We start from the raw sequence: 22,664 nt of genomic DNA on the forward strand, positions 1-22,664 counted from the left end.
TGTGCGCCGCCTAGTCAGTCTAGACTACCTTTCCCTTTTTGAACTTGTACTTATGGCTTGTAACCGAACGTATGTATGGATTTGTATGTCGTGTTTGGCTACTATGTTGTATCGAACTTCTTTCATTGTGCATGTTTCATCGTGAAGGGTCCGTTGTCTTTGCAAATTTCTCCATGCTGAACTATCCCTGTTATATGTTAGCAGGATGGTTAGACCCGCTGGTCGTGGTCGTGGTGACAATGCCCCACCACCGCCTGAATACATGGCTAGTATGATCCAACAGTTTGAGCTCAACCTCCAGTTCATGGAAGGAATGTTGGCTCAGTTTCCTTGCCCCAACATGAACCAGCAGCCAGCCACTATGACATTGAACGACTTTGCACATCTCAACCCAAGCATCTATCGCAGCTCAACTCAGCCACTTGATGCTGACGACTGGCTCCCTGACATCACTTTCGAGCTAGAGTCTGCTGGTGTAGCCCCTGCCAGCTATGTCACCTTTGCGACATATTATCTGAAGGGTCCCGCTGCCCAATGGTGGGACAGCCATAGGCATTTTTTACCTGCTGGAACGGTCATCACTTGGCTGGATTTCCAAGCTGCTTTTCGTGCTCGTTTCATTCCTCAAGGAATTATGGACAGGAAGAAGCGCGAGTTCTGCAGCCTCACCCAAGGCAACAAGACTGTGGATGCTTATCAACGGGAGTTCCTTGACTTCTCCCGCTATGCTGAAGATGACGTTGCCACTGATGCACGTAAACAGGAAAAGTTCCGTGATGGACTTCAAGATGATATCAAGCTGGCGCTCCTCATGCATGACTTTGCGGATTTTGCCACCTTGGTGAACAGGGCCATTCAGGTCGAAACTGGTCTGTAGGAGCACCTCGGATCCCTCAGGCGCAACCGTGATGCGGGTTCATCTTCGGGCCCGTCATCGCAGAAGCGTAAGATATGGATCCCTCACAGCATGTATCCACCAGCTGCCCCTGCACCAAGACAGACCCATGCTGCACCTCGTTTGCCTCCTCCACCACCTGGACAGCCGATACTTCAAGCTCCTACTTCCCGTCCCAATGATGGGCTATACTTCAAGTGTGGTCAACCAGGACACCGTGCCATGGACTGCTCTCAGAATCAGTACCAGATTACCCTTCCTCAAACTGGCTGTGGTAACAATCAGCCCCGCAACAACAATGCCAGGACATATGGTCGTGTCAAGCCAACCACATTGATCTGAATGAATCTCAAGACCAGCCTGCTACTGTGTTGGGTACTCTTCTTGTTAACTCAGTACCAGCTTCTGTTTTATTCGATTCAGGAGCATCGCATTCTTTCATATCCGAAGATTTTGCATCCATGCATGGCCTTAAATTCGAAGAAATGAACAACCCACTAGTGGTACACACCCCCGCGGGCCAATGTCGAACCACCATGGTTAGTCTGAATGTCCCCGTTGAAATTGAAGGGCGGGAATTGTTGGGGAACGTAGCAGAAATTCAAAATTTTCCTACGTGTCACCAAGATCTATCTATGGAGAAACTAGCAACGAGGGAAGGAGAGTGCATCTACATACCCTTGTAGATCGTTAAGCGGAAGCGTTCAAGTGAACGGGGTTGATGGAGTCGTACTCGTCGTGATCCAAATCACCGATGACCAAGTGCCGAACGGACGGCACCTCCGCGTTCAACACACGTACAGCCCGGTGACGTCTCCCATGCCTTGATCCAGCAAGGAGAGAGGGAGAGGTTGAGGAAGACTCCATCCAGCAGCAGCACAACGGCGTGGTGGTGGTAGAGGAGCGTGGCTAGAAGAGGAGGAAGAAGAGACGCAGGGCTGCACCAACGAGAGATCGAATCACGTGTTATGGGCAGCCCCTAGGCCTCATATATATAGGGGAAGGGGAGGACTGCGCCCCCATCTAGGGTTCCCACCCCCTAGGGGCGGCGGCCAGCCCTAGATGGGTTTTGGGGTGCGACCAAGAGGGGAGGGGAGAGGGAGGCGCACCAATATGGGCCCTAAGGCCCATATCCCCTTAGGGTTTGCCCCTTCTCCCCCTCTAGCCGCATGGGCCATGGTGGGAGGCGCCCTAGCCCACCTAGGGGCTGGTGCTCTCTCATACTTGGCCCATGTATGCCTCTGGAGCATGTGGCCCCACTTGGTGGACCCCCGGGATCCTCCCGGTGGTCCCGGTACATTACCGATATTGCCCGAAACTTTTCCGGTTACCAAAACAGAACTTCCCATATATAAATCTTTACCTCCGGACCATTGCGGAACTCCTCGTGACGTCCGGGATCTCATCCAGGACTCCGAACAACATTCGGTAACCACATACAAACTTCCTTTATAACCCTAGCGTCATCGAACCTTAAGTGTGTAGACCCTACGGGTTCGGGAGACATGTAGACATGACCGAGACGTTCTCCGGTCAATAACCAACAGCGGGATCTGGATACCCATGTTGGCTCCCACATGTTCCACGATGATCTCATCGGATGAACCACGATGTCAAGGACTCAATCGATCCCGTATACAATTCCCTTTGTCTAGCGGTATTTTACTTGCCCGAGATTCGATCGTCGGTATACCGATACCTTGTTCAATCTCGTTACCAGCAAGTCTCTTTACTCGTTCCGTAACACATCATCCCGTGATCAACCCCTTGGTCACATTGTGCACATTCTGATGATGTCCTACCGAGTGGGCCCAGAGATACCTCTCCGTTTACACGGAGTGACAAATCCCAGTCTCGATTCGTGCCAACCCAACAGACACTTTCGGAGATACCTGTAATGCACCTTTATAGCCACCCAGTTACGTTGTGACGTTTGGTACACCCAAAGCATTCCTACAGTATCCGGGAGTTGCACAATCTCATGGTCTAAGGAAAAGATACTTGACATTAGAAAAGCTTTAGCATATGAACTACACGATCTTTGTGCTAGGCTTAGGATTGGGTCTTGTCCATCACATCATTCTCCTAATGATGTGATCCCATTATCAACGACATCCAATGTCCATAGCCAGGAAACCATGACTATCTGTTGATCACAACGAGCTAGTCAACTAGAGGCTCACTAGGGACATATTGTGGTCTATGTATTCACACGTGTATTACGATTTCCGGATAATACAGTTATAGCATGAATAAAAGACTATTATCATGAACAAAGAAATATAATAATAACTTATTTATTATTGCCTCTAGGGCATATTTCCAACAGTCTCCCACTTGCACTAGAGTCAATAATCTAGTTCACAACACCATGTGATTTACACTGACAGGTCACATCACCATGTGACCAACATCCAAAGAGTTTACTAGTGTCACTAAACTAGTTCACATCATCATGTGATCAAGACTCAATGAGATCTGGGGTTTGGTCATGTTCTGCTTGTGAGAGAGGTTTTAGTCAACGGGTCTGAACCTTTCAGATCCGTGTGTGCTTTACAAATCTCTATGTCATCTCCTAGATGTAGCTCCCACGTTCTATTTGGAGCTGTTCCAAATAACTGTTCTACTTGGAGCTATTCTCAATTGTTGCTCCATTATACGTATCCGGTATCTCTACTCAGAGCTATCCGGATAGGTGTTAAGCTTGCATCGACGTAACCCTTTACGACGAACTCTTTTACCACCTCCATAATCGAGAAAATTCCTTAGTCCACTAGTTACTAAGGATAACTTTGACCGCTGTCCTGTGATCCATTCATGGATCACTCTTGTACCCCTTGACTGACTCATGGCAAGGCACACTTCAGGTGCGGTACACAGCATAGCATACTGAAGAGCCTACGTCTTAAGCATAGGGGACGACCTTCGTCCTTTCTCTCTATTCTGCCGTGGTCGAGCTTTAAGTCTTAACTTCGTACCTTACAACTCAGGCAAGAACTCCTTCTTTGACTGGTCCATCTTGAACACCTTCAAGATCATGTCAAGGTATGTGCTCATTTGAAAGTATTATTAAGCATTTTGATCTATACTTATAGATCATGATGCTCAATGTTCAAGTAGCTTAATCCAGGCTTTCCATTGAAAAACACTTTCAAATAACCCTATATGCTTTCCAGAGATTCTACGTCATTTCTGATCCATAATATGTCAATAACATATACTCATCAGAGATTCTATAGTGCTCCCACTCACTTCTTTGGAAATACAAGTTTCTCATAAACTTTGTATAAACCCAAAATCTTTGATCATCTTATCAAAGTGCACATTCCAACTCCGAGATGCTTACTCCAGTCCATGGAAGGATCGCTAGAGCTAGCATACCTTTTAGCATCCTTAGGATCGACAAAACTTTTCTGATTGTATTTCATACAACCTTTCCTTACGAAAAGTGGTAAGGAAACTTGTCTTGACATCCGTCTGCCAGATTTCATAAATGTAGCTTGTGCTAATATGATTCCGACGGACTTAAGCATCGCTACGGATGAGAAAATCTCATCGTAGTCAACTCCTTGAACTTGTGAAAAAAAAACTCTTCGCCACAAGTCGAGCTTTCTTAATGGTAATTCTTACCATCATTGTCTGTCTTCTTAAAGATCCATTTATCTCAATGGCTTGCCGATCATCGGGCAAGTCCACCAAAGTCCATGCTTTGTTCTGATACATGGATCCTATCTCGGATTTCATGGTTTCTAACCATTTGTCGGAATATGGGCCCACCATCGCTTCTCCATAGCTCGTAGGTTCATTGTTGTCTAGCAACATGACCTTCAAGACAGGATCACCGTACCACTCTGAAGTAGTACGCATCCTTGTCACCCTACGAGGTACGGTAGTGACTTGATCCGAAGTTTCATGATCACTATCATAAGCTTCTACTTCAATTGGTGTAGGTGCCATAGGAACAACTTCCTGTGCCCTGCTACACACTAGTTGAAGTGACGGTTCAATAACCTCATCAAGTCTCCACCATCCTCCCACTCAACTTTCCGAGACAAACTTTTCCTCGAGAAAGGACCCGATTCAAGAAACAATCCCTATTGCTTTCGGATTTGAATTAGGAGGTATACCCAACTATTTTGGGTGTCCTATGAAGATGCATTTTATCCGCTTTGGGTTCGAGCTTATCAACCTGAAACTTTTTCACATAAGCGTCGCAGCCCCAAACTTTTAAGAAACGACAACTTAGGTTTCTCCAAACGGCGTCGTCTCAACGGAATTACGTGGTACCCTGTTAAAGTGAGTGCGGTTGTCTCTAATGCCTAACCCATGAACAATAGTGGTAATTCGATAAGAGACATCATGGTACGCACCATATCCAATAGGGTGCAACTATGATGTTCGGACACACCATCACACTATGGTGTTCCAGGCGGTATTAATTGTGAAACAATTTCCACAATGTCTTAATTGTGTGCCAAAACTCGTAACTCAGATATTCATCTCTATGATCATATCATAGACATTTTATCCTCTTGTCACAATGATCTTCTACTTCACTCTGAAATTATTTGAACCATTCAATAATTCAGACTTGTGTTTCATCAAGTAAATATTCTCAACATCTACTCGAATCATCTGTGAAGTAAGAACACAACGATATTCACTGCATGCCTCAACACTCATTGGACTGCACACATCAAAATGTGTTGCTTCCAACAAGTTGCTATCTTGTTCCATTTTACTGAAACCGAGGCTTTTCAGTCATCTTGCCTATGTGGTATGATTTGCATATCTCAAGTGATTCAAAATCAAGTGAGTCCAAACGGTCCATTTGCATGGAGTTTCTTCATGCATATACACCAATAGACATGGCTCGCATGTCTCAAACTTTTCAAAACGAGTGAGTCCAAAGATCCATCAACATGGAGCTTCTTCATGCGTTTTATACCATTATGACTTACATGGCAGTGCCACAAGTAAGTGGTACTATCATTACTATCTTATATCTTTTGGCATGAAAATGTGTATCACTACGATCAAGATTCAATAAACCATTCAGGTTTAATACTAATCTTGATGGTAGAGGGAGCGTGCGATGTTTGATCACATCAAACTTGGAAACACTTCCAACACATATCGTCAGCTCTCCTTTAGCTAGTCTCCTTTTATTTCGTAGCTTTTATTTCGAGTTACTAACACTTAGCAACCGAACCGGTATCCTGTACCTTGGTGCTACTAGGAGTACTAGTAAAGTACACATCAACACAATGTATATCCAATATACTTCTATCGACCTTGCCAGCCTTCTCATCTACCAAGTATCTAGGGTAATTCTGCTCCAGTGGCTGTTCCCTTTATTACAGTAGCACTTAGTCTCGGGTTTGGGTTCAACCTTGGGTTTCTTCACTGGTGCAGCAGCTGATTTGCCGTTTCATGAATTATCCCTTCTTGCCCTTGCCCTTCTTGAAACTAGTGGTTTCACCAACCATCAACAATTGATGCTCCTTTTTGATTTCTACTTTCGCGGTGTCAAACATCACGAATATCTCAAGGATCATCATATCTATCCCTGATTTGTTATAGTTCATCACGAAGCTCTTGCAGCTTGGTGGCAATGACTTTGGAGAAACATCACTATCTCATCTGGAAGATCAACTCCCACTCGATTCAAGTGATTGTTGCACTCAGACAATCTGAGCACAAGCTCAACGATTGAGCTTTTCTCCCTTAGTTTGCAGGCTAAGAAAATCGCCGGAGGTCTTATACCTCTTGACGTGGGCACGAGCCTGAAATCCCAATTTCAGCCCTCAAAACATCTCATATGTTTCGCGATGTTTCAAAAACATCTTTGGTGCCTCAATTCTAAACCGTTTAACTGAACTATCACGTAGTTATCAAGACGTGTATGTACGATGTTCACAACATCCACAAACGACGTTTGGGGTTCAGCACACTGAGCGGTGCATTAAGGACATAAGCTTTCTACTGATCGCATAATCGCTACTATCAACTTTCAACTATAATTTTCTCTAGGAACATATCTAAACAGTAGAACTATAGCGCGAGCTACGACATAATTTGCAAAAGGTCTTTTGACTATGTTCAAGATAATTAAGTTCATCTTATGAACTCCCACTCAGATAGACATCCCTCTGGTCATCTAAGTGATTACATGATCCGAGTCAACTAGGCCGTGTCCGATCATCACGTGAGACGGACTAGTCATCATCGGTGGACATCTTCATGTTGATCGTATCTACTATACGACTCATGCTCGACCTTTCGGTCTCCGTGTTCCGAGGCCATGTCTGCACATGCTAGGCTCGTCAAGTTAACCCTAAGTGTTTTCGCTGTGTAAAACTGTCTTACACCCGTTGTATGTGAACGTAAGAATCCATCACACCCGATCATCACGTGGTGCTTAGAAGCGACGAACTGTAGCAACGGTGCACAGTTAGGGGAGAACACTTCTTGAAATTTTGTAAGGGATCATCTTATTTACTACCGTCGTCCTAAGTAAACAAGATGCATAAACATGATAAACATCACATGCAATCAAATAGAGTAGTGACATGATATGGCCAATATCATATAGCTCCTTTGATCTTCATCTTCGGGGCTCCATGATCATCTTGTCACCGGCATGACACCATGATCTCCATCATCATGATCTCCATCATCGTGTCTTCATGAAGTTGTCACGCCAACGACTACTTCTACTTCTATGACTAACGTGTTTAGTAATAAAGTAAAGTAGTTTACATGGCGTTCTTCAATCACACGCAGGTCATACAATAAATAAAGACAACTCCTATGGCTCCTGCCGGTTGTCATACTCATCGACATGCAAGTCGTGATCCCTATTACAAGAACATGATCAGTCTCATACATCACATATATATCATTCATCACATTCTTGTTGGCCATATCACATCACATGACATACCCTGCAAAAACAAGTTAGACGTCCTCTAATTGCTGTTTGCATGTTTTACGTGGCTGCTATGGGTTTCTAGCAAGAACGTTTCTTACCCACGCAAAACCACAACGTGATATGCCAATTGCTATTTACCCTTCATAAGGACCCTTTTCATCGAATCCGTTCCGACTAAAGTGGGAGAGACTGGCACCCGCTAGCCACCTTATGCACCAAGTGCATGTCAATCGGTGGAACCTGTCTCACGTAAGAGTACGTGTAAGGTCGGTCCGGGCCGCTTCATCCCACAATACCGTCGAAACAAGATTGGACTAGTAACGGTAAGCATATTGAACAACATCAACGCCCACAACTACTTTGTGTTCTACTCGTGCAAAGAATCTACGCAATAGACCTAGCTCATGATGCCACTGTTGGGGAACGTAGCAGAAATTCAAAATTTTCCTACGTGTCACCAAGATCTATCTATGGAGAAACTAGCAACGAGGGATGGAGAGTGCATCTACATACCCTTGTAGATCGTTAAGCGGAAGCGTTCAAATGAACGGGGTTGATGGAGTCGTACTCGTCGTGATCCAAATCACCGATGACCAAGTGCCGAACGGACGGCACCTCCGCGTTCAACACACGTACAGCCCGGTGACGTCTCCCATGCCTTGATCCAGCAAGGAGAGAGGGAGAGGTTGAGGAAGACTCCATCCAGCAGCAGCACAACGGCGTGGTGGTGGTGGAGGAGCGTGGCTAGAAGAGGAGGAAGAAGAGACGCAGGGCTGCACCAACGAGAGATCGAATCTCGTGTTATGGGCAGCCCCTAGGCCTCATATATATAGGGGAAGGGGAGGGATGCGCCCCCATCTAGGGTTCCCACCCCCTAGGGGCGGCGGCCAGCCCTAGATGGGTTTTGGGGTGCGGCCAAGAGGGGAGGGGAGAGGGAGGCGCACCAATATGGGCCCTAAGGCCCATATCCCCTTAGGGTTTGCCCCTTCTCCCCCTCTAGCCGCATGGGCCATGGTGGGAGGCGCCCTAGCCCACATAGGGGCTGGTGCTCTCTCATACTTGGCCCATGTATGCCTCTGGAGCATGTGTCCCCACTTGGTGGACCCCCGGGATCCTCCCGGTGGTCCCGGTACATTACCGATATTGCTCGAAACTTTTCCGGTTACCAAAACAGAACTTCCCATATATAAATCTTTACCTCCGGACCATTCCGGAACTCCTCGCGACGTCCGGGATCTCATCCAGGACTCCGAACAACATTCGGTAACCACATACAAACTTCCTTTATAACCCTAGCGTCATCGAACCTTAAGTGTGTAGACCCTACGGGTTCGGGAGACATGTAGACATGACCGAGACGTTCTCCGGTCAATAACCAACAGCGGGATCTGGATACCCATGTTGGCTCCCACATGTTCCACGATGATCTCATTGGATGAACCACGATGTCAAGGACTCAATCGATCCCGTATACAATTCCCTTTGTCTAGCGGTATTTTACTTGCCCGAGATTCGATCGTCGGTATACCGATACCTTGTTCAATCTCGTTACCGGCAAGTCTCTTTACTCGTTCCATAACACATCATCCCGTGATCAACCCCTTGGTCACATTGTGCATATTCTGATGATGTCCTACCGAGTGGGCCCAGAGATACCTCTCCGTTTACACGGAGTGACAAATCCCAGTCTCGATTCGTGCCAACCCAACAGACACTTTCGGAGATACCTGTAATGCACCTTTATAGCCACCCAGTTACGTTGTGACGTTTGGTACACCCAAAGCATTCCTACGGTATCCGGGAGTTGCACAATCTCATGGTCTAAGGAAAAGATACTTGACATTAGAAAAGCTTTAGCATACGAACTACACGATCTTTGTGCTAGGCTTAGGATTGGGTCTTGTCCATCACATCATTCTCCTAATGATGTGACCCCGTTATCAACGACATCCAATGTCCATAGCCAGGAAACCATGACTATCTGTTGATCACAACGAGCTAGTCAACTAGAGGCTCACTAGGGACATATTGTGGTCTTTGTATTCACACGTGTATTACGATTTCCGGATAATACAGTTATAGCATGAATAAAAGACTATTATCATGAATAAAGAAATATAATAATAACTTATTTATTATTGCCTCTAGGGCATATTTCCAACGGGAATTCCATGTTTCCCACATTGTTTTGAAGTCGTCCAGTATCGACCTCATCCTGGGGATGGAATGGTTGAAAACGCATACCGCTTCTATCATTTGCACCACTAAAACCGTGCATCTAATTCATCCGTCAAGTGAGATAGTGAGCTACCATGCTCATCTTGTTCGGAATGCCGAAGCACAGATTTATTCCTTGGATGCGTGAAAAACACTATTTCGAAGCCGAAGTATCTCTCCGGTCCGCGTTCTTGGTCAAACTGAACGTCGCAACATCAGAGGGCTTTCAAAATTCTAAAAAGTTTCAGTGGTCAAACCCTTCTGAAGATGAAGCCACTTGGGAACTCGAGGATCGTCTTCAAGATGAATAACCTGTTTTGTTTTCCTTCTACCTCCTAAAATCTGGGGACGAGATTTGTTGTAGTGGAGGAGATTTGTAACGCACAGATAATTAAGCTACAGTAATTCTTGGCTAATGATGCCACGTCATCATTTTTACAGTTGCTAATCTCGTTTAGATTCAAAATGGTTCAAAATTCAAATTTTAAAACAAAGTTAAAATAAAAGTTCTCAAGTGTCATAACAAAAATGTTCAGAGTGTGGCAAATATTCTATAACCAATTATGGTGCTGACCCAACATTTTTTTAAAGTATTTAAATGATCTTTGGTGAATAAAATAGTGACTAAAACAATTATTGAATGCCTTTAAATAATAAAAAAATACAAACCGATTTTATTATTGTGCCAAATTAATTATGGCAGTAGCCTAAGTAGTAATACTAATTTTGGGGCTAGTTTAATATTTTACAAAACTAAAAATAAATACATGAAAGGAAACTTAATTGAAAACAGAAAACTATAAAGGGAAAACAAAACAAAATAAGTAAAATAATCAAAGGAAAAGGCCCCCCACTGTTCCCTCTGGGCCTTGGGCCAACTGGCCCCTAGCCAGCCCACCAGCGCCGTGCCTCCCCCTCCCTGTTCACAAGGGGGTCGTGGGCATGACCGATGCCCGCCACGGCACCGCTCGACGTCATGGCGGCCATCCGCCGGCGAGCCCCCCCCCCCCTACTTAAGCCGGCGTCCCTCTCCCCCGGCGAAAACCCTAGCTAATCCCCCCTCTCCCTCGTGCCCCCGCTCCCTGATCTGGACGCCCACGGCCCTGCGGCCGAAGCTTGCCGTCGTTGCCACCGCGGCCACAACCACCACCTTGCTCCGCCGTCATGTCGTGAAGCTCCGCCGGACCCCGCTGCAGCCTCCCCGACCTCGAGCCCGAGCTCTGCATCATCACAACCTCGGATTGAGGCCGTCTTCTTCCTCGAATCGCCGGCGCGTCTCCGACGAACACCGTCGACTCCTGCTGCTAATAAACTACCAAGGGCCATAGGCGTGCCGCTCGGTGAGCTTCTTCGTCTTCTGCTCATCCCCGCAGGGCCGGCTTTGGACCAGTGCGAGAGGTGCGACGTCCTGGGGCCCAGAATAAAAGGGGGCCCATAGTATATATGCAGTGTATATATATATATTACGGAGTAGAGGGAAAAAAAGAATGACTAACGTCGGCCGTCCAGCCCAGGTAGCTCTGAGCCCACCCAGCAAGCAGCACGCAACCACCACTAGGGTCTGCCCAACCAAGCCCAGGCAACGCACGTTGCCCTGTCGTTCTCCTGGAATCCAGGGAGACGCATCAACACAACAACATGCCGCCTGACGCCGACACTAGCGCACCGCGCCGAACCTGGAGTTGAGTTTGGGATCAAATCCGCAAGAATTCAAGGAAGAGATCAACTGATCAAGATCATCATTCAGAAGGTAATAATTCTCAGATCAATCTATTCATAAATCCTAATCTATAGGAGAATATTTTCCGGTGGTCTCAATTCTGAAACTTCTCATCTAAAAACATAACATCTTCAATCTCTGATACTGTATTCGTGTTTCTCACTTGCAGCATAATCATGTTACCTAATAAACATCTATCTGGCTGTGAGAAAAGAAACAGCAAGAAAAGAGTAGACAAGTTGATTAAATCTCAGCAAGGCGCTATGAATAAGTTTGTCTGCTTGAGGACTGGTGGTGCTACAAATTCAGAGCAATTATATATCACAAATGGTGAAGAAAAACCTGATGATACTAAGAATGTCGTTGAGGAAAATCATGTCGAGGAAAATAATGCTGCGGAAAATGATGCCGATCAGCACACGGAAAATTTTAGTGACCATGAGAATCTTGGAAATGCAGATGAGCAGGCTTCTTCTTTTGATATATATGATCCTAGAACTTGGAATATTCTTGACAATAAATCAAGAGATATTCTCATTGAAAAAGGACCTATAAGGGAATACAATCTTGAGTTTCCCGAAGATGAAATTAGTGGAAGGCATTTTTCATATGATTACTACACAAGAAAGTTAAGGAATGGCGAGTTCAGTGATCGGAGGTGGTTAGTGTACTCTAAACACGTGAATAAAGTCTACTGCTTTTGTTGCAAATTGTTTAAATCTGGAAAAAGCAAAAGTCTGCTAGCATCCGAGGGATTGAAGGATTGGAGACATCTTAGTGAGAAGCTCAAATTGCATGAGAATAGCGTTGAGCATATCACTAACATGAATACTTGGAATGAGGTAAGGCTGAGGCTAAGTAAGAAGGAAACAATTGATAAAGACATGCAAGCAAGGGAGAAGGAGCGATGGAGACTTGTTTTAATTACAATTGTTGCTGCTGTGAAATTTCTTGCTAAACATAGTCTGGCTATTCGAGGATCGAATGAGAAATTATATCAAGATAACAACGGAATTTTTTTGGGAGTAATTGAAATTAGCTGAAAGGAGTTTCTCAAAATTGAAACTATTGAAAAATTATTTGAGGTCAACGATGTCTCAAGAAAGATTGAATGGATTGGCCATGTGCTGCATTGAGAAGAATATGCTGGATAGTATTGATCTTGACACTCTCATTGATGATTTTGCGTCGAAGAATGCACGAAAGCCTCGTTTCACATGATCTATGGAGGTTAGCATGCTATTTCTATATGTTTTTTCTGCGTTGTAACTTCCATGATACTTGGTTTGGAACAAAGACAGGGAAAATAACATATGCTTGGTTCTAGTAAAGAAAATATTAGTTTTATGATTTTACATGTATCAAATTGGATTTTTCTTTCTATTGGGCCCACTGGTCGGTTTCGCACCGGGGCCTTCGAAATCATAGAGCCGGCCCTGCATCCCCGTTAACCCCCTCGCACACCGCAGCTACCTCGTCGCCATTGTTGTGAGCCTATCGCCACGAATCGCCTCGCCGCCGTGGCCATGGCCCGTGTCGTGCTCGCCTGAGCACGACATCGAGCTCCTGGTGCTCACAGGAGCCCAACAAGCACGAGCGCGTGCCTCCCCGTGCCTCGTAGCTTCGTTTCCACTAGCGCCCGAACTCCGGCACCACTTTAGCTCATCGTCGGTGCCGCTCAGGTCGTTCCCGGTGCCTCTCGCTAGCCTAGATGGACGCGGCACCCGCTGCTCGTTCGAACGCACCCGCGCGTGCATATCCCGTCTACTACACACTTCTCTACGTAGCTACTGCTCGCGTGCTGCCGCTGCTACCTGCGGTGGTCACCAGCTGTTGCCGTTGCCGCTCGGCGCCGCCTCCTCTGCCGCGCCACCGCGGCCTCTCCCGCCTCCGGCCGCTGCAAGCTCTGCCCCGCCTGCGCCCACGCGCCTCTGCCGCCCGGCCTGCGCGTTGGCCGCGCCGCGGCCGGCCTCTGTCGTGGCTGGCGTCGCCGCCCCTGGTGGCTTCAGGCGCAGACGGGCGCCCACGCCCGCACCCGTTTTACCCGCCCTGCTAAGGCCTTGTGGGCCGCTGACCAGAAGGGCCCACGCCCCTGTCCCAAAAAAAGGGGGTTTAAAAATATTAATAAAAATAATTACTTAATTAACTAATTAATTAGTCAATAATTAATTATTTAACTTAATTAACTCCATTTAACTACCCTAATTAACTAGGTTAGCTAATCACATCTGTTTAATTAAGTTGGGTCAATGAGAGGTGGACCCCCAGTCAAACATTTTGACCGGTCAACAGTTGACTGTTGACTGCTGACTGCCAGCCTCTGTACTGCTCTGATGTGTACACTTTGTGTGTGCACATAACAATTTAGTCTTTTTTTGAATTAATATTAAATCCAATAATTTCATAATATTGTTAAAACTTTAAAAAATCTTATAAATTAATCCGTAACTCGGATCGAAAAACTTTGTACATAAAAGTTGCTCAGAACGACAAGATGAATCCAAATACGTCCTCTGTTCGTCTGCCACATGTGCCTAGCATAGCAAACATGCAACCGTCCCCCTCCGTTTCATCTGTCCGAAAATGCCAAACTCCGGGAAAGCCTTCCCGGATGTCATCCCACTTCACCAGTATCATGTAGCACCGCGTTAGAACACTCCTATCCCTGCGTGTTACCCCGTCATACATCTGTGTTGCATCTATTGCATTATATTACTGTTTCTTCCCCCTCTTCTCTCCGGTAGACCCCGAGACCGCTGCTGATGCCCCTGTGATCGACTACATCGACGACGACCCTTCTTCCCTTTCAGCGGAGCTTCCAGACAAGCCCCCCCTTTGATCATCCCGATATTGCCCATTCTATTCTCTCTTGCTTGTATTAGATTTTGCTACTGTTATTGTTTGCTCCTATTCTGATGCATATCCTGCTTTTATACCTGTTGTTGTACCTTACCTGCTTATCCTAAACTCCTTAGTATAGGTTGGTTAGTGATCCATCAGTGACCCCCACCTTTTCCTTGTTGCCCTTGCTTCATCATCGACGCCTTGATCAACGTGATTGACGACCAGAGCCCGACATCTCACATCACATCACGCCCCTTTTGATGCTCGACTCTGCAGAGTTACCATCGAGTGTCGAGGGTGGAACCTCATACATCACTCCTGATGAGATCTCTATAGTATAGCTATTCGGTCGTGGTCATCGAGGGTGGTTCCTCCTTCACCATTCCTGATACAGCTCTGTCGTGCAACACCTCAAGTGTGAACCTCGAGGGTGGTTCCTCTTACGTTCACCTTGATGATTACATCGAGGGAATCCACCGGGGGTGATTCCTCGGGTTTTCCCCTTGATGTCTGGACACATAGTTACCTTGACTTCACTTGAGACCGTTGTGAAAGCCGGGTGGGCCCGGAGAGCACCTGTGCGATGTGATGGTGGCGGCTGGCTGTTTAGCGGTATCACCCGGGAGGGGGTGATAGCTCCGGACTTGTCCCGACAGCCATCACTTCTTTTTAATAATGCACTAACAGGTTTGGGTATTTGTTTTGAGTTGGCCTTTGGCCTTTGCACACTAACCACCACGCAAGAATAGTGATGGGCCTCGACATCGTGGTATCAGCCGAAGCTTTGTCAGACGTCCAGTTCAGCATTGCAGCACGGCCTGGTCGGTGCCCCAGTGGAGGTGGCCTAGATCGCCCTGCGCGCAACGATCCGGAGTGCAACGGGCGATGGGCCCAAACCCCGGAGGCTTAGGATGTAGACCGGTGGGGACCTCTCTGCTGAGCCTAGGTAGGGTTGCGATGTGTTGATCTTCCGAGGCCGGGCATTGACCCAGAAAAGTGTGTCTGGCCAGAGTAATCAAGCATGTTGGAAAACGTAGTGCACCCCTGCAGGGAATATTATCTATTAATAGTCGTGTCCACGGTAACGGATGTTCAGACTTATATCCCGATCTTATACAACTACAAATGGATACTTGAGATATGTGGCTCCGAGATTTCTTTCCCGCAGGGTGTCGGGGAAGGATATCTGGGCATTGATGTTACAACATGTTTCTTAATTAAACTGCTATTCTTTACTCTCCTACATGATACAAGATGCTCGGAGCTGCTTGAAGATGCTAGTCTTTGATAGGCTAGGCCTCCCCCCCTATTCTGGCATTTTGCAGTTCAGTCCACGGATACAAACCTTCCATTTGATACCACTGCATACTTAGTATAGATCTGATGCTTTCGAGTACTTTCAATGAGTACTCACGGTTGCTTTGCTACCCCTATCCCCCATTCTTTCTTCTTTTCGGTTGATGCAACCAGATGGTGGATCCCAGCAGCCAGATGCCACCCCCGCCGACTACTACTACCCCGAGGGTGCCTACTACTACGTGGAGTCCGCCGACGACCAGGAGTAGTTAGGAGGTCCCAAGCAGGAGGCCTTGCCTCTTCGATCATTGATGTTTGTGCTAGCCTTCTTAAGGCAAAACTTGTTTAACTTATGTCTGTACTCAGATATTGTTGCTTCCACTGACTTGCTTGTGTATCAAGCTTATGTATTCGAGCCCTCAAGGCCCCTGGCTTGTAATATGAAGCTTGTATGTCTTTCTTTTGTGTTTAGAGTTGTGTTGTGATATCTTCCCGTGAGTCCCTGATCTTGATCGTACACGTTTGCGGGTATGATTAGTGTACGATTGAATCGGGGGCGTCACAATCTCCTCTGTTGCGCTCGTATCCTCCGGGACTTTCTCCAACTACGACGCAACCCAACTAGAGGAGCTTGGCAATGGGATGTGTAATTCGGGCAAATCTTTTCTATGGGTTGTTAGGTCCAACGAGGCACACAAGCTATCCAAGGAACTTAGGAAGAAATGTGAGAACAATGGACTGATTGTTTCTTGGTGCCCCCAACTTGTGATTCTAGCACACAAGGCCATTGGTACGATATCACAAAGCAATATTTGTTTCCTTCTAGTTTGAAAATGAATTAGATGGTTTGACAAAACGAGATGCTGGTAATAATATTAACTTTTCTATTTTGTAAACTTATATGTAGGATGTTTCGTTACTCATTGTGGCTGGAACTCAATGCTTGAGGCGGTTATTTGTGATGTACCACTTGTGGGAATTCCGCACTGGGCGGACCAACCCACCATCGCAAAGTATGTGGAGAGCGCATGGGGTATGGGTGTGCGAGTGCAGGAGAGCGAAAGTGGATCACTAAGTAGAGCGGATGTCGAGAGGTGTATTAGAGAGGTCATTGATGGGGAGAGGAAGGGTGAGTATAAAAGGAATGCTATGAAGTGGATGCAAAAGGCCAAGGAGGCAATGCAAAAAAGGGGAAACTCAGACAAGCATATTACTGAATTCGCTGCCAAGTATTTGTCAATTTGAATTTTCAACAATGCAATCTTTATTTTGAAATAAGCAAGTAGGCAATGATTCCAGGCATATGTTTTTAGAAGAGACAATGTTTTCCATATGTAATTACAGTGCTATCTTCTCACCATTTTGAAGGATAATGAAATTTTCGTAAATTAACAGCCCGTGGAAAAATGCTTTACACGTTATGTGCCGTTTTCCGTAAATTTATATGTGGACTATAGCTATTATGAACAACTAACTATATACTATGTATATGGTTTGTTCTCAGTGTTCCACATGCGAAAACAATTGCCCATGTTAAAGCAAGTTGATTATTCTCTATTTCATGGATGATCTTTAGATACATATGCAACTGCTACAGAACAAAAAGCACAACTACTACAACAACACTAGAAATGCAGAGGAAACAACATTACAAAAGGAGAGGAAGCAGAGGCCGACAAGTATACAAGCATTGGGGATAACCATGGAGACTTGATCATGGTGAGCTTCCTACTAAATACAACAGGGAATAATTTATATTCAATCAAATATTTAGAAATCAAATCTTTATTATTGAGCAACATGGGGAGTTTCATCTAGTATTTAAATTCTCTTTGTCCAAGGTAAAAACAAGATGTTATGATTTAGTAGAAAACTCCTAAAAAACACCCATATACTCTATGTTTTTCTATTTGCATGTAAATTATTAAATCATAAACTATAAAATGTTAAGATGATATTTGCTACACCATAAACTTTAGAGAACTCTAGTATAATTATTTAAGGATAGACACAAAACATATAAAATATATATACATATATATTTAAGTGCCACAAAATGGGAGAAGACATGCAATTTTGTATTTTGGAGTATTTGGTTAAAATGTTCTTAATCTACAATGCACTGAAAATAATGTAATTTGTAACGCCTAATTGTCCTAAACAATATATATGTTAACTATGATTATGATTTTATACTATGAGTCTTAAAGAAAGAATAAGCTTGGTATAAATAGTTATATTTATTTTACTCGCTCTTGGGCACTAAGCATGGATTATATATAATATGCCATAGACAAAACACGTTTCTCTAAAATTATAGAGAGTTTACATGCAGTGTGGATCTATAACCTGAAAAGAGCATCAGAAGGGCTCGGTAGACAACATTTTGTGGATAGATCAGTTGTCATCCCGACCATCAGTGAACTTTTAAACACTTCGAGGGTAATATTTGTTGGGAATTTAGTCTAGAAATAAATCTACTCAATTGGCTCGGAAATATATTGTGAATATAGTTCAGAAGCATCACTTTTTTGCTCGCTCATGCTATAGTGAACATGTTGGTTATTTGGTCAATTGTCGATTCCGTGGAAATCGCTATTCCCAATAGTTTTTCGTAAACTTATTTAGTGAGTTTTATTCCTTTGTCATTGTATTCCAGTTTTTTTTTTTGCAATCTGAAAAGAGTTTTATTCCATCATAATAGGGTTAAAATCGAGAGGCAAAAGATCCTCTATACATGGTGGTAAGCTACGTAGCCATACAACAATACAACTTTCTACTCAACTATACGACGCCAACCGATTTGCCACACTATTTTGCTCACGCTTGATTTTTATGGGAATATACTCTCTCCCTTGGATAAGTAACTTTATCTCTACCAGAAAATAACCATATACTGATCTCGAGAGACCTTCCCCGGACAAAGCTAACAATGCTTCCGAGAAGTATGATTCGACAATAACAGGAGATTCAGTATGTTGCGACAGCAACATCATATCTTTGCATGATAGCATGCAACTCCGGCTCAGGAGCATCATTGCAATTAAAGTTATATCGATATGCGGCAAACAGAACCCCACCATCATGTCGTCTCAAGATTGTGCCACCCACCACCATCTCGTCCACTCCTAAGAAAGATCCATCCACGGACAGGGCAACACAATTCCCTCTAGGCGGCGGCCACGACACAATTTTTGCTACTTTCTTTCTATTTCTGGCCTCACATCCACCACTGGCATCTTCCTCTTTATAAGCTCCTCTATATTGTACCTCCTACATAGTTCAAGTGATAACATATAGCTTTGAAGATAATCAGCAGATACTTGAGATGATGGGACATCTTTCTCATCTGTATTGTACATTCTTAAGGACCAAATTCTCCAGACTAGCATTCAGTGGGTGAAGAGGAGAAAAGCTTAGCTGCAAACCCGCTTTTGCCTAAGTTAAAAATATAGTCCGAGTGAGGATCTGATCCACACTCGGAAGCTTAGCTGCGAACCAGCTTTCGCCTAAGTTAAAAATACAGTCCGAGTGATGATCTTCTCCACACTCGGAAGCTTAGCTGCGAACTCGCTTTCGCCTAAGTTGAAAATACAGTCCGAGTGAGGATCTGCTCCACACTCGGGGGCTTAGCTGTGAACCAGCTTTCGCCTAAGTTAAAAAAATAGTCCAAGTCATTCGCCGCGGCGCCGGAGTCTCAACCTGCGTTCCTTAAGACGGCTATCGAGCAGTTCAACAGGTGGAGAATGCCGAGGACGTGCTCGTCAACTCATTCAAATCCATCGAGCCAAAGGTTAGTCTTGTTTCATGCGCTTTACTGACTCAATGGGTTTGCAAACATGGAATTCTTTCTTCATCTTTGTTTTCAGACATCTTTATACATTTTGACATATAATAACGAGACTAAAATCTTTACAGAAAAAATAGTGCTTGACATTTTGCCTTCTGAGTAGGAGGGAAAGTTCATGGAGTTAACATGGAGAGCGAAGACCATAGGTCCCACCTTGCCACCGTTTTACCTTGATGACCATCGTCTTCTATCCAACGAGTCATATGGTTTCAACCTATTAGGCAGCGATGCACCATGCATGGATTGGCTAGAAAAACAGAGCATCTCCTCTGTTGTTCTCGTATCCTATGGGACTTTCTCCAACTATGACGCAACCCAGCTAGAGGAGCTTGGCAATGGGATATGTAATTCTGGCCAATCTTTTCTATGGGTTGTTAGGTCCAACGAGGCACACAAGCTATCCGAGAAACTCATGTCGAAATGTGAGAAGAATGGATTGATTATTTCTTGGTGCCCCAAACTTGAGGTTCTAGCACACAAGGCCATTAGTATGATATTACAAAACAATATTTGTTTCCTTCTTGTTTGAAAATGAATTAGAATATTTGATAAAACGAGAAGCTGGTAATAACACTTCCTTTTTTATTTCGTAAACTTATATGTAGGATGTTTCGTTACTCAATGTGGCTGTTTGTGGTGTAACACTAGTCGGAATTCCGCACTGGGCGGAGCAACCCACCATCGCAAAGTATGTGGAGAGCGCATGGGGTATGGGTGCGGGAGTGCAGAAGAGCGAAAGTGGATCACTAAGGAGCGCGGAGGTCGAGAGGTGTATTAGAGAGGTCATGGATGGGGAGAGGAAGGACGACTACAAAAGGAATGCAATGAAGTTGATGCAAAAGGTCAAGGAGGCAATACAAGAAGGGGGAAGCTCAGACAAGCATATTGTTGAATTCGCTGCCAAGTATTCGTCAATTTCAATTTTCAACAATGTAATCTTTATTTCAAAATAAGCAAGTAGGCAATGGTTCCAAGCATATATGTTTAGAGGAGAATTTTTTTTCCATATGTAACTACCGTGCTATATTCTCACCATTTGGTACAACGCTGAAATTTCATAAATTAACGGCCTGTGGAAGAATGCTTTACACATTATGTGTTGTTTTCAGTAAATTTATATATGGGATATAGCTATTACTAACAACTAACTCTATACTATGTATATGCTTTCTCTCAGTGTTCCACATGGAAAATGATGGATGATATATAATTCGCGGAAGATGAGTTCATAAGCCTGAAGTCCATCATATACGAACGTGCATCTACGGGGCATCATGCATTGCATAGTGATGTGGTAGAATTTTTTTTAACTCGGGGGGGGGGGGGCTCCCACCGGAATATATTTCAAGAAAAAAGTTTTTACACAAGTGTTTTTAGAGTAGGCAGGAGGATAGGTAATCACGCCACAACCCGGCATGACACGTAAGAGGTGCCTTTTTTGAGGCGATAAGACCAAAGGGTTAGATCTGCAATGATGTTAGAGATCACATCATTAGGGGATACATCAATGCTTCTAAACACCTTAGAGTTTATAACATCCTAATTTTTCCTGAGTAGCAAAAGGATGATGAATGGCCAAATAGCTCCGACAGTCCAGTAGTGTTGGGGGCGGTCCAAAAGGATAAGATCGGCGAGTAGGTTGGTTGTAAACCAAGAGCATCCCATACAATACATGAGGATGGGCACCCGAAAAAACGAGAACGATCTTCCACTGCAGCAGAGCATCGAGCCCAGGTTAGAGGATCAAGGAGTGTCTTATTGTGTAGATTAGCTCGAGTATTTAGCTGGTCAAGGTAGAACAACCAGCCAAACACACGAACACGGCTGGGCACCCGTGATGACCAGATGGAGTCCATACATGGGTCTGTAAGCTGTGATCCCAACGCCTCATAGGTGCCTTTGGTGGTGAAGGGCGCAGCATTCAAAAGTGTGCGGGAGTCCGGCACCTGTACAAGCGTGACATGTTGCAACAACAAACACAAAGGCAAGTCCAACATAGTGTTTCCCGCTTTTTTCAAAGATGTTATATCTCGTTTAAAGCGATACTAACAAATAATTGGGGAGCGCGCCATTTTTTTTGCTCACACGACGAATCGAACACACGCCCTACCCTACGTACAGGTGATTGATTAACCGCTAGGGCGTGTCACTGCAAGTGACTAAATGCAGCGCTAACACTATAACAACTATTATAGTCGCTCTTACATGTTTTTATTTAAAAAAATTGACTTCACAGATTTCGGGAAAAGTTGATGAACATAAAAAAATATTGCCCTATTCAAGAAAAGTTCAATAATTTCGAAAAAGTTAATCATTTTTGAAACATATTTCACAAAATACTGAAAAATGTTCATCAAAATTTGGATAACAAGTTCACCAATTTCAAAAAAGTTCATCATTTTTCTAAAAAAATATAAAACTGAAAAAAGGTCAATCATTTTTGAAAAAATTTCATCGAATTTGGAAAGAAGGTCATTGAATTTGAAAAAACTTCATCAATTTTGAAAAAAAGTTCATCCAATGTCAAGAAAGTTCACCGAATTTGAATAGCAAGTTCGTCGAATTGAAAAAAGTACATCGAATTTGAAAAAAAGTTCATGATTTTTTTAAAATAGTTCGCCAAAATAAAAAAAGTTCATTGACTTTTTTAAAAATCATGAAATTTGACAAAAAACTTCCTTGTTTCGGAAAGTGTTCATGTATGAAAGAAAAGTAAAAAAGAAACAAGGAAAACAAAAAATGAAAGGAAAAGAATACAGAAAACATAGGAGGCAATTCCTATATGAAGAAAAATACGAAAACCGATTGGGAAGAAACCTGGTAGAAGAAGAAAAAAACAGAAAAAATGGGGAAAAAGGAAAACGAAAAAGAAGAGAAGGAAAAAGGAAAGAAGGAAAGAGTTGAAGCT

General features: G+C 44.2%; 1 pseudogene; it reads left to right on the plus strand.

Annotated features, from left to right (window-relative positions):
• Nucleotides 1-12,029: 12,029 nt before the first annotated feature.
• Nucleotides 12,030-21,394, plus strand: LOC123038896 (uncharacterized; annotated as a pseudogene).
• Nucleotides 21,395-22,664: the final 1,270 nt, after the last annotated feature.

The sequence above is a fragment of the Triticum aestivum genome, chromosome 2B (genome assembly GCF_018294505.1).
Source record: "Triticum aestivum cultivar Chinese Spring chromosome 2B, IWGSC CS RefSeq v2.1, whole genome shotgun sequence".
Lineage (NCBI taxonomy): Eukaryota > Viridiplantae > Streptophyta > Magnoliopsida > Poales > Poaceae > Triticum > Triticum aestivum.